The 12,346-nt window shown below is 37.0% G+C and overlaps 1 protein-coding gene across 3 annotated transcripts in view; it reads right to left on the bottom strand.

Annotated features, from left to right (window-relative positions):
- The window catches only part of LOC135681091 (enhancer of mRNA-decapping protein 3), a 121,082-nt gene that overhangs the window by 52,331 nt on the left and 56,405 nt on the right, over nt 1–12,346 (bottom strand). For 2 of the 3 annotated variants that reach the window (XM_089113860.1, XM_089113861.1), the window contains one exon: nt 631–691. The exons of the other annotated variant lie outside the window; for it this stretch is intronic. The gene's annotated coding sequence lies outside the window, so the exon portion shown is untranslated. The remainder of the gene's footprint in view (nt 1–630; nt 692–12,346) is intronic. 3 annotated transcript variants of the gene reach the window in all.

The raw sequence follows: 12,346 nt of genomic DNA, 5'->3' as shown, positions 1-12,346 counted from the left end.
AAGATAAAGTTTAATTGTACACATGAAGGCAAAGTGACCAAAAATAAACCGCTATCTTATACTGAAATTACTTAGAATAGGTATCAGAGCGCGATGTCATCTGTCTGTCTGTTGAAATTTGGCCAAGGATATTGTGAATTGCTCCTTGGCCCTAGCATTTTTCTAGACCAAAAATTGCAACGACAGAAACTCGCCTAACAAGTATGCACTGGAAACGTAACACAACAATGATATTGAAAAATAAGAGTTGTGGGGGTGTGAGCAAGATAATAAAGGAGATATCTTGGTGTGAGTAATGCTTCGATTTCAAGAAATATGGTTTCAATTTTGCAATACGGTTTTAAGAAAACTGAAACTGGAAACTGAAACATTTCTCTAATATAACACGATTTCTATTGCTAAAATATTGGGCATCCATATATATTCAATCAATATTTAATTTAATTTTGGTGCTAGAATTTCTGGGAAATATAGTTTGGATTCAAATATCAAGATGAAGTGATATTGATAGAAACGTTTTTCTTTCTAAGATACAGTTAAGTGTTATATTTAAATACAGGAATTTTCAGCAAAGTAACAAATATTAATTTCCTTCATCTGTCAAAATTTAAACAAGAGATCGAAACGTACCCGTTGCAGAGACTCAGTAATGCCGAACTCAGTTACGGAAGGTGCTTTCTCTTGTGGTATTCTGTTGTAAGAAAATATAACAAATCATGAAATCTAATTTCGCACAGGGCCACCGACTTGCAATAACCACAGGCGTCAATAGCCATGTTTCCAATGGTCAACAGACACTAAAGGGTACAGACGCTTAGGCAAAAAGCTCCGTTGCATTACAAATCTTTTAGGGCATTAAAAAGATATAATACGAAAGAGACTACATAATTCGCTTTGTAATAAGGATCCAGCCTTACAGCGCACCGAGTAAGCTTGTAAAATTTCTTTGGAAAACAGACAGCGATAATCAGGCAAATATGATATAGAAAATCACCAACGTTCATTTGAAAGAGCACGAGGATTAATAATTTCTCTAACCAAACGTATCTGTACATCTTATGTTTAAGACAATACATTATGAATCGATCTTAGTAAAGAGGCGAGTTAAAATCAAACACAAAACAGTGAGTTTTTTCAATTCCTTTATTCATAGACCAAGGCTGGAAGAAAGCGCATAAAATGATATGTTAGATAATATTATTTTACATTGAAATCGCATTGGCTATGCTTTGTCTGAAAATTAAAGACAAATTTGTGAGGGATTATTGTTTCTTCTTTAGATTTGGTTAAATGTCGCGCTAAGTTGTTATATGCGAATGGGTTGATAAGGCAAATTCCTATTGAATATGCATATAATGATCTTGTTGAAGTATGGCCTCTCAATAAACTAGTGTAACGAACGATAAACACACATTTCTGAATCGTTCGCTCAAAGCAATGGCAGTACGACTTTGTCAATCGACAGTCCAAGTGGCGATTCGCTTGCGAATAAACGCTTCCGTGGAAACATGGTCTTCGGATGGCATCGAATCGACACATTTAATTAACTAAATTCGACCTGCTGACTCAAGACACCAATCGTAAGTTATCGTAACGTTACTCAAACGCGGTTTTCGCTGTTTCTGCAGGCGTGGTTGAAAGGCCCTGCGGAATAGCTAGCTTTCGTTGAGTTTGAGTTGATTTAAAGCTACAAGATTCATGTTCACACGAATTTATGCTCTGACTTTCAACTAAACTAAATTCTGCTCATTTGTGTACTTCAGTTTCAAAACCATGTTCACTGGCTAGCTTTAGCTGAAGTCAGATCTGAAGTTTGGAGGCATAAAATCTGTAGTCGGATGTTTACTCTATATTAAAATCATGGTGTTGTTTTTTGGCGATGCAAAAATATTGGAGAAAGCTTTTAACTATCACTTGTGTGGCTAACGTAAAAACTCGTTTCGTTTTCCTTATCAGATACGGTTTCATAAGCGCTTTTTGTGATGTTTAGCCCACTGCAAAACCATGTGATAATTGATAAAAGTCCCGAGGCCATGCGATAAACAAAACTCCACCCCCGAGTCTAAATCTAGACTCGTATCTCATGCATAGCGCACAAACAAAGACCAACAGATATAGTCAATTATCCGCGAGCTTTAATTGCAAACAAGGAGAACATGAGTTGGACAAAAACAAAATTTCAAAGGAGTTGTTTCGAGCAGGGGAGATTTTTGCCTCTTGGGTATCTGCTTTTCCCCGAAGGTCTCTTTAGAAAGAGTACAGCGGGGCGGAATTTTCCTGTTATCGATGGACAAAGCGCGCGGTCAGGCGCCAACGGCGATGCTAAGCACATTTCTAGGTAGCGTTTATCCGTGCATTATTTCGCGAAATGCAACGGGCAGCATGTCTCTTTATGATACGCAAAACTTTATTCATGCGCATTTGTGACTGTGATATCAAGCAACGAGAAAGGAAATGGAATTGTTTTGGAACTTGTGCGCACTAGGGGCTTTCGCTTAATTTCTTTAAATAAACCCAGATTGCATCTCCCACCAAAATAACAACATTTTGACAATATCTAACTATATTATGTCCTCTACAATGATCTTAGTTTGAATTTCAAGCCGAATGTGCAATCAATATATCTGCATGTAAATATAGCACCCTGTGTTTAGATTCGTCAAGGAGTTTTTATGCAATATTAATGTTAATTATATATGCTGATTTTAAAGACGTGCTTATATGATAACGTTATGAAATTCAAAAATTTTTGATTGGTTATACGAAGTTCTTTTCTAGCAATCTCTTCCATGTGCGAAAAATCTGGTTAGCTACTCATCGACAATTGTGCTATGTAGAATAGAGGGGTTGGGGACTCTTTGGCTGTCACCCCACAGCTTCCAACACTTAAATAACACCTTAAGTATACCTACGGAATTCATAAGCAAGAGAAGTGTGTGAAAACAACGATGAGAGCCAATTCTTGGTAGAAAATACTGATTTTGCACAAATCTGCTCAGGGTGTGGAGCGGGCAACGTTCAAAGAGTCTCCTATGGCCCATTTTCAGATTCAAACTTCGCTATATCCCTCACTTGCCAAGCCTAAAACCCCTGGGGGGCAATTCCCCTCCATGGAATTAGACAGCCCTTCGCCGCTCATTATGTCCTGGGATCTACAATTATGAAATTAATTTTTAAATATCTTGTTTGATCTGCCGCACAAATTTAAGGTGTGGTATATGAAATTTTTTATTATACGGCGTAGCAACCGGGGGTAGACGGCCAGGTAACTGCTTTACATCTTTCCCGGATTGATGTAGAATAAACAAAGCAGTCTTGCCATGGTTGAACAAGCTTTCTTTAAATCATTTGGTGCTGATTTTTTTTCAAAAACATGAATCTATCAGGGAGTTTCAATATGTCGTCTTTGCATTCGAAAACATTTTCAAGGAGGTTATCGGCAGCATCGCAGTGAACTGTTTGTTTAGGCGAACGTTAGAAATCAGGTGCACTTAGTAGGCCGACCTCCATAAACGTTTATAGGGGCTCTGATAAAGAAAAAATGATTATAAAGAACGTATGAACAATTTTCAACTATTGATCTCAACGAAAACAGCAAGCACATATGGAATAAGCAGCAACTTTGAATTAGTTAGCATTTCTTAACACTGTCTGTTGGGGATGAAATTTATATGCATTATAAAACTGGAAATAAAAATAAATGAACCGTAATGTTTTGAAAGGCTTGGCAAGGATAACTGCTTCGAACTTTTTTATAATGACGTTTTTTGACTGTCTGAAAATGCTTTATTTCAATGAATCCCTTGTTTTATAGATATCTAAATATGTTTTATAGATATCTAAATCCATCAAATTATATCAACACTGCCTTACATGAATGCATCTTTAGATGGTGTCAAATCAGCTATTCATTTCAGAACGGTGTTCGTGTTTTTATGAATCAAAGGACAACAATATATTTGTTATTGCGAATGCGGATATTATTCATTCGAATGTTATGAAAAAATAACCGGACCAAAATATGTCAAGTTACGTCAGCACTCAAAAACATCCATCGTGGCAATTCTCATTTGCGTTGCCAAGGCTCGAGTTTTTGCAAATAGCGAGATGTTTGTAAAACTATTCTAGCTTTGAAAAGAACGAGGACTTTTTCATGTGATCGATCTCAGGTCCACCAATGACACTGCAGCACACAGGATATTTGAAAACAGTAGCCTGTACGCTTGTCATTGCCGTATTCAATTAGTTGAAAAACTTACTAGAATTTCTCGTGCAATGATAACTAGGATTTTCAGTTTCATAAAAACAGAATTCTTTTTTTATTTTCGGATATATATGGGAATGGATGGAAGTCAAAACAATCGTTAGCCACTCTCGCAGTGTAGCAAAGCCAAAGGGTTCCATCTTCCATTATGTCCTTCATTCCAGTTTACGGCAAGCGTTTTGTTTTATTTGTTAATAACTTTGTTTTCAAATAATTGCCTCAGGGTGAAGAGTATAAATATCATCTGTATTTAATTACAGAGTGAAACAGGTCATGTAATGATAAAAATATCTAGATAGGATAATGTTTGGGTTGATGGCAATATGTGCTTATAGGTACGAGAAAGGGTTCTCGTTGTCTTGAACATTTTTGAGCAGAAGAGCTGATGAGCAAAAATTTGGCCATGTCGAAAGACGCAAAGCACTGTGGGTGGTACAATTGGTGATGCGTTCTGTTCTGTATGGTGATTCCGCCATACATTAAAACGATAGTCAAGCACACTTCAGGTGAATCAAGTTGGCAAAAGCGGGTGCAACGATTGCAAGGAAAGCCGAAGAGATTTTTTATGAATAATAAGAGTCAGCTGTGGTTTGACTCTTGGAAAAAATTCGCAACTGTTATAGACAGCGATTTCTTGCTTGATTGTTGCAACAAAGTTTATTTTATATATTCATGATAAAGGCAATGTTTGCACAATTAGCATATCTTAAAAGAAGTGTTGCTTTGTATTAACCAATCAACGCACATGTAGCATGGTCTAAGCCAATCAAATGACAAAAAAGCTTGATTCATCTCAGCATTTTGTCAGCAGTTTTTTATGCAACGTCTCTGTATTGTAACTAGCGCCTCAATAAAAGATTCTACTCTGCTAAATTTCTCGTAGTTTTCTCATAAATTTCGCCCTATAATAGCATTAACATTCCTCATTTTATAACCCATTTTTAAACAGACATCAACTAGTCTTCTGAATTATAAAGATATCCATTACATTTTTACGGCAAAAAGATCTTCTGCAGTTAAATGCTTTGGTGTAGCTGTCTGTATTTACATTTCGAATGTTGTGGCTTCGTGTAAACTATATCCGTTTCTTATGACTCATTTAGCTCTTAAAAGGGCATTACAAAGATTGGCAAAGATTATGCTCTCAACATAAAATGCAGAATACTTCTATGCTGACGATCTTTATTGGAGTGCTACTTATTTCTGCTGAGACTTCTAGATGCTTACAGAAGAAGCCAAACATTAGGAAAAGCCTATTATCTCAGATTTACGTTCTCATGTAATGTGAATCAGTCATACTGGAATTTTTTGACGATCTTTTTAACCTGAGTGCTATAAGATCTTAAGGTGGTTATTATAGCTATGTATTAGCTTTGCTAAAGGTTGAACATCATGTCTTTTGGGTAATCTAGAATTTCCTCATTAAGAAACATTGCCGACGCCTCAAGAGCTGAAATCAACCAAAATATCACGATACACAGTTGTTAACTAAGGTTTTTGATAAAATGCGTGTTAACGGTTAGAGAAGCTAGGCGGTTGGTTTTGGAAATCACAAACAACAGCGTTAGTTGTAACAAAGAAGATTCCCAAACTTGAGTCTATCCAAGCGGGCAAGTCTAGGAAATTGAGGACTTCCTCGTGGACATAAGCAAATGGTAATTAATAATCATTGCGTTTAATGAGTGAAGAGGCTTTCCAACAGTGTTTTTTGGAAATTTCAAACAACTGCGCCTATTCAATGAGCTCACCAGAATGAATAAATCATGTCCTTAAAACAATGTTCATGATCATATTTTCTACAACTTTATTCTGAGCATTAAACAGTGTGCATCAAAACAAATGGCGAGAAATCGACTTTTTAGAAAATTGCCGTGATATGCATTTAATTTGCTAATGCTGCAAGCAATGCGGTTTCATTAAAGAATAAGAGATTCGTCAGGTAGGCCTTGCTCATTCATAATTTACGCGGCCTAAGAGATGTCGTATCTTCATCAAAACAAATTATCATAAGTGATCGCAAAAAAAGCTTCGAATCGATTAGATATTTTATAAATATCTCTGTTTATTTCAATCAGACAGCTCTCTTCGCAAAGCGCAAATGCCTTTTGTTATGAAAACATGATCGCTCGTAAATCAAATGGCGGGACCATCTCACGTTTGGAAGCATCTTTCCGTTGGTTTTGGAAGAGACATTGGAGAGTGCGCATCGGCATTAAACAAAAACAAGCGATAGCATGCTATAAGCTCGTTTTATCTGTCACCTTCAGTCTTCCTCTCTCCTAGAACGTTCTTAATGTTTTCGAATTTTGAAAGGGAATTTAGAGCTTGCAAATTATAGCGATGTCATCTGGAGATTATGCTAGGGATGTTAACACTGATCTCAATTCCATAAACACCACTATACGCAGTTATTTTGTCTATAGAGTTGCGATTCATTATAACGTATGATCCTAAACGTTGAGTTATACCATACCGGTCTGTGACCAGATCGGATTGATTTCAGTCCGGTATGGAGTGGTTTTTGAATGTAGCAGCTGCGGTACACTTGGACTGTAGTGCCTTCGAATCACATCGAGACCGATGCGCTTCTCCGATCAGCTTGTCGAAACCTTTTAATGTACATATTTCCTGAGAAGCGTTACTCAGATCGGATGGGGTTGCATTTGTAGTATTTCGAGATCTGTATTAGAGATTTATCAGGCTTATTTTGTCCATAGGGCCAGTTTGAGTGCTTGAGACATTACTGCCTCAACATGAGTCTGTAATCAAATTTTGGCAGTACCGCGTAAGCACATCGAGTCATTCAAGCCGGATGAATATATTTAATTTGCTACTCAAAGGTACCTCAGAAACATACTCTAGCACTACGTTGTTAATCTAGGGATATTCGAAGCCATAAAAAGCAGAGCTAGATGGTCCAGTCCTAACCCTACCTGCCCCATGCTTTTAAAGGAAAAATACCTTTGGGCATTGACACGGAACAGCTGGGATAGCAAGACTGAGGTGTTTGTAGCCGAGTCTGATCTCAGCTTAACGCTGCCGCCTCGAAAGTTGATCTCAACGACTAGAAAGCGGCAATCGATGAATAATTCAGGAGAATCTGAATAAAGATTAAGCAAGGGGTACGGTCTACTCTACCAAAGCATCCTTGTTCTCTCATAGTTTACAAGACCTAGCACATGACACCTTTGCAAGCACTAGAATCATGGCGTTACCTTAGAGGTAGAACAGTCCTTGCAATTTCGTCTGAAAACTTTATCCAAAGAGCTTAATCAAGGCTCTCCCGTCCCAAATGATCGTCGACAAACAGTTTAAGTGCCGAAGGTACGGTCAAGAAGAATTTGATGCAAATGTACTTTGAATATGGTTGACCATATAAATTGTCACAGTGTTTTTGCAGACTAAATCGATTTTCGAACTTTTGCCTAGATGACTGGTTCGATGCCTATTACCTCACTTTATTGGCATGCATGTTTCAGTAAAAAGATCATTCATGTCAATGTAGAATGTTCAAGGGAACTTAAGTGTGAGTACTTGACACACCGCGTAACGAATAAAAAGAAAAAGGAATGTCATTTCGATTCGATAAGTATTTTTGCCAATAAATAACACGAACTGAAAGAGTATCCAGTAAAGACTACGAAACGCTTCACTAACCTACCGAGAGCTACATAAATTCAAGAGCGGAAACAGAAGATAGAAGTGGAGAAGTGAAGGAGCGTCAAATTTTCCTTCCTCTCATCTAGACGCTCCTTTGTTTGGGTTAGTACATACGAAATTCTGATGTTTTGTCAAATTTGGATCTCTTTCATTGCTGCTCCTCCACAGTAGACGTTCGGAAATGGAGCCCATGAACGAGGCTCAGTACAAAGACTTGTAGAACCTCTGGATTGATCGTAAACAGAAATTGCGCAACCAGCTAGGTTTGAATGCTGTCTATCCACTGCATGAAAATTCTCCCCTAGAAACTTCTCTCTCGCCTCCTCTTCGCATCGAGGCTCACTGTGCTAGCACAGATTAATTCACACTAATTGGAGATAGCTCCTGATTGGCTGTCTTTATCCGCTGCTTCAAATAAAAACAAAGGACCTTTGCAACACCACATATAAATACCGCCAACGCCCATATGCAACCTCAGTATTCTCTGAGCGTCCAATTTTTGTTTTTCGGCTAGAAATATTTTTTCTACTTTTGTTTACACTTCATATAAAATCGGGCAGATTTAAACTCATCACAAGATAGACTTTTCTTATCAGGAAAACGTTGCAAGAAATCATCCTCAAAACTGAGAACAACCTGAAGCTGAAGTATTGTGGAAGTTAATTTCCATTTGGTATCAAAAACCAATTATTGCATGTTACAGTTCAAATGCTTGTATGAAATTAAGAAATTAAAAAATTAACAAAAGAATAAAAAAAAATCTAGCTCAAAATTTAGAAAATCCAATACAGCCTGAATCTCAATACCATGATTCTTACATAAAAAATGTAAACCCTCACCTGCCTTTCTGTGCATGCAGAAAGAATGTGTTCACTGCTGAGGGTATTTTAAAAGATGACGAAGATATTTGAAAAGATGACAGCAGCATATGAAAGCCTTTCATGGGACGCACTGCGTGTTGTTTTCAAGGCAACAGATAACAGAGGCTATTGTGACATCACGCGTTACGTCAAAGAGTGAGAGCGAGGGCATACGTTCCTTCAAGTCACTTTATGCAAATAGCCACAATGAACCCTGCCCAAATGAGTATTGAAATAAAATTCCTATTAAAATACAAGGTTTTATTAAGTGTCCGGCTGGAAATGATTAAATTGCTAACAATTTGTTTTCTGAAGGGTGGCATATCTTGATAACTGCGGGATTTATATTCACATACTTAGAATGACAATGGAGAGTTTAAAAAGTATCTCTTTTGCTGAAGAAATCATACATTGTACTTTTGAGATTGAATAAAGCGAGTTAATTCAAAAACCTAATAGAAAAGTGTGGGAAAATGTTGAATAAATCAGCTTTCTGAGATAAACGACTATCTGTACAAGATAACGGTTCTGTTCTTTTCATTCGACATAAAGAAGATCTGCTTTTGAAAACCTCTTGTTTTGAAACGCTAACAGTGCCTTACCAAAATCCCCAATGACAATTTTGAACGATCTCTGAAGGTTATACAAATTTTAACAATGTCTTGACAATCGCGTATAAGAACAGAGGATTATGTGCAAAGAAAGTCTAATGACTTTCCGTTTGGAGCTAATAAATACGTGGCTTGTAGTTTCTATAAAGCAGTTGTTCGCCTTTTACGAAAACAATCTACTCAATATATGAGCAGTTCTTGATCTTCTTTGAGAGCCAATTCACTTCTTTGTGATTAATATAAGATTCCAAGTAAAATACCCCACACATCGTTCTTAAATAGATCATGTCAGTGATTGAATTTCACTGGGGTCGGGCTACAGCTGTTGGCGTATATGCTCCATACCTGACTCAGCCAAGCAACTCAACCCTAAAGGGGCGCCCTGATCTTTAGAAACAGGGGCTTTAGGACTTGGAGGAGTGGTGCTTATTTCAAATTTCATTTAATGGGATTCTTGAATGGAGGTTGATTATGATCCAATTTCTAATTCATAAAACTCCTTTCAGAAATTCTTAAGGGGGCTGTATTTTCTCTAGCTCCCTTCTTTCGTGATGCCTGGGGAATTGATAAATCATTTTATTGTATATATACAATTTCCAAAAATACAAAGATCACTGGGACATTTCAAACTCAAACAAAATGATCGACTTTTTGAACCTGAAGTTACTATGAATACATGTATCGAAGCAGCCTACCTCGGCCTTCACTTCGCAAAGAGGATGTACTTTCGGCGATGTCATAAAGAACTAAACCAGCCTCAGTATCAAAACAGTGGAGTTGTGCGAGTTGCACGTCCAGTAATGAACAAGAATTCATCCAATCATTCATTTCTTGTACAAAGTCGTTATCTAATTTTATCAATCTTTATTCAGTGTCAAAACGTTGATAGATTTGACGTAGTAGCGTTTGCACGCGCGCTCGGATGCGGTAGTGCGGTAGAAACGTATTACCCAAAGTGATAGCACTAAGTTGTTGGTCTCAGATCTGGACAGTCAATTAAAGGTCTCGTACTGACTATACACGACCTCAAACTGATAATTGCCTTGCTTCCAAATAAGGTAAACTTGGTGGTTGTTGACTTGTATTAACGTCAATAACTTCACGAACTTATGATTTTGTCCATATTTTGCAACTTGAATAATTAATTTTAAGGCTGGGTTTGAATTTGCATGCATTAAAACATAAAATTATAACATGGAATATAGACTTTCAAAGGAGGGAATCAAACAGTCAGTGGGCGGAAATATGCGCTGTATCACAGTCATCAGCCAGTAACTTTGACGGATCTTTCTTGCAGGTGTACAATCATTTTTTCAGGATACCTTCTTCAACAGACCGAGCCTTGAGATGATCAAAAAATTAAAAACTCATAGTTCTGATCAGCCTCAATTTTAAGAAACTGCTCGAAAATTTTTTTTTTAAATTGGCTTTTTTTCGAAAATTAGGCACCTATTTCCTTTTTAATTGGAATAGCCAGATAGCAAGAAAATATCCTTCTGAATTATAAGGCGTTTTATCTCACGTTACCTTCCTTCCCCCAATTCTATGACTAAAAAGTTACTTTTTAGCACTTGGTTTTTACGAATAACTCAAGCAAATTTTAGCACTGAAATCATCAAATGAAATAATGAAAGCGATTGCTCATCCCGAGATTAGTCTCATATAAAAATTACTGTAACTCCAGACGCAGTCCATTAAAACCGATAGGAAATACATGATAACGTAAAATAAAGCTAAACTTTAGCTTCGGTTTTAACCAGCATAATAATATGATATAATAAAAAAGTATTTGTTCAAGTTGGCAAGAAGATCTAAATAAACAAAAAGCAGGAATCTCGCCCGGCTGGGATAATTAGCGACAAGCATGTCAATGGATGCGGGATACAGGTCTGGCTAGGATAATTAGCGACAAGCATTTTTCATGGAAGGGGGAAACTCGCCTGGGTACAAAGATAATTTTATTTGCTTTTTCAAGACTGATAGGTATGAAAGCTACTCTAGCTGCATACTGTATCTACGTATAAAAATTGCTGTTTTTTTATTTATTGCAATTTTCTTCAACAGAGTCAGAAATTCAAACCAAGTATCTGTTTTCTAACTGTCCCTGGAAAAAAAACATTTTTACAATGTTTACTCCTCTGAATCTAAATATCTATATATGATGAATAGGTACAAAGTATTAATTATTAAAGAAAAGAACAGCAGAAAAGGAAACAGAACGATCGATGCTTGAAGTTCTTAAAAATCTGTACAACATTGAACCGATGACAATATTTGATAAGCAATAAGAAAATATATCGAAATGATATAAAATAATCGCAGTTGCTCCTCAGTGATCTTGAATGCATGGGAACAGTTTTGTTTACAACCCGTGCGGCTACTGCGGTTTGGTTGTGAAAATGGACAGAAACCCTAAGGCAAATTGAAGTTAGATTGAGGGGTAAAAACAATAAAAGGGATCAAGACTGAACATAAAAATAGCAAACTCTCCTCTTGTTAAACATTTGTACTACCTTTGGATGCTTTCTATTCGGGGTAGGAGGGCAGTTTGTATATCGTGAGGAAAATAAAGTTTATGTTGAGAATCTCGCCCTTCGTTCAGCAGCTGTGTAACGGCAACCTTCCTTTATTCATAAGGGGTGGAAACTTAAAGATAAAGATCATCTAATTTTAGGAAAATCAGATGTTTGGAAGGATATTTGAAACTATGAGGGGAGTGACCTATCTTACCCTCCAATTTATGCTCATTCGCGTAATTTCTTAATAATACGAAAGCTACTTTCTTGCGATTTGTCATTCAAAATTGCTGGTGAATATCATTCAAATTGTGCAGCTGTTGACTTCTGTGAAGGAAATTATTGTTCACAGGCCTACTTTGCAAACTATAGCCTCGAAACTAACAGCAGTAAATTTGATTATTCATATCGGTTCCAAGCCACGTGAAGGCTCAA

This window comes from Rhopilema esculentum, chromosome 18 (assembly GCF_057945365.1).
Source record: "Rhopilema esculentum isolate cy_ngs chromosome 18, ASM5794536v1, whole genome shotgun sequence".
Classification (NCBI taxonomy): Eukaryota; Metazoa; Cnidaria; class Scyphozoa; order Rhizostomeae; family Rhizostomatidae; genus Rhopilema; species Rhopilema esculentum.
Note: the sequence above shows the minus strand (reverse complement) of the source record. Positions and strands in the feature narration are given on the sequence as shown.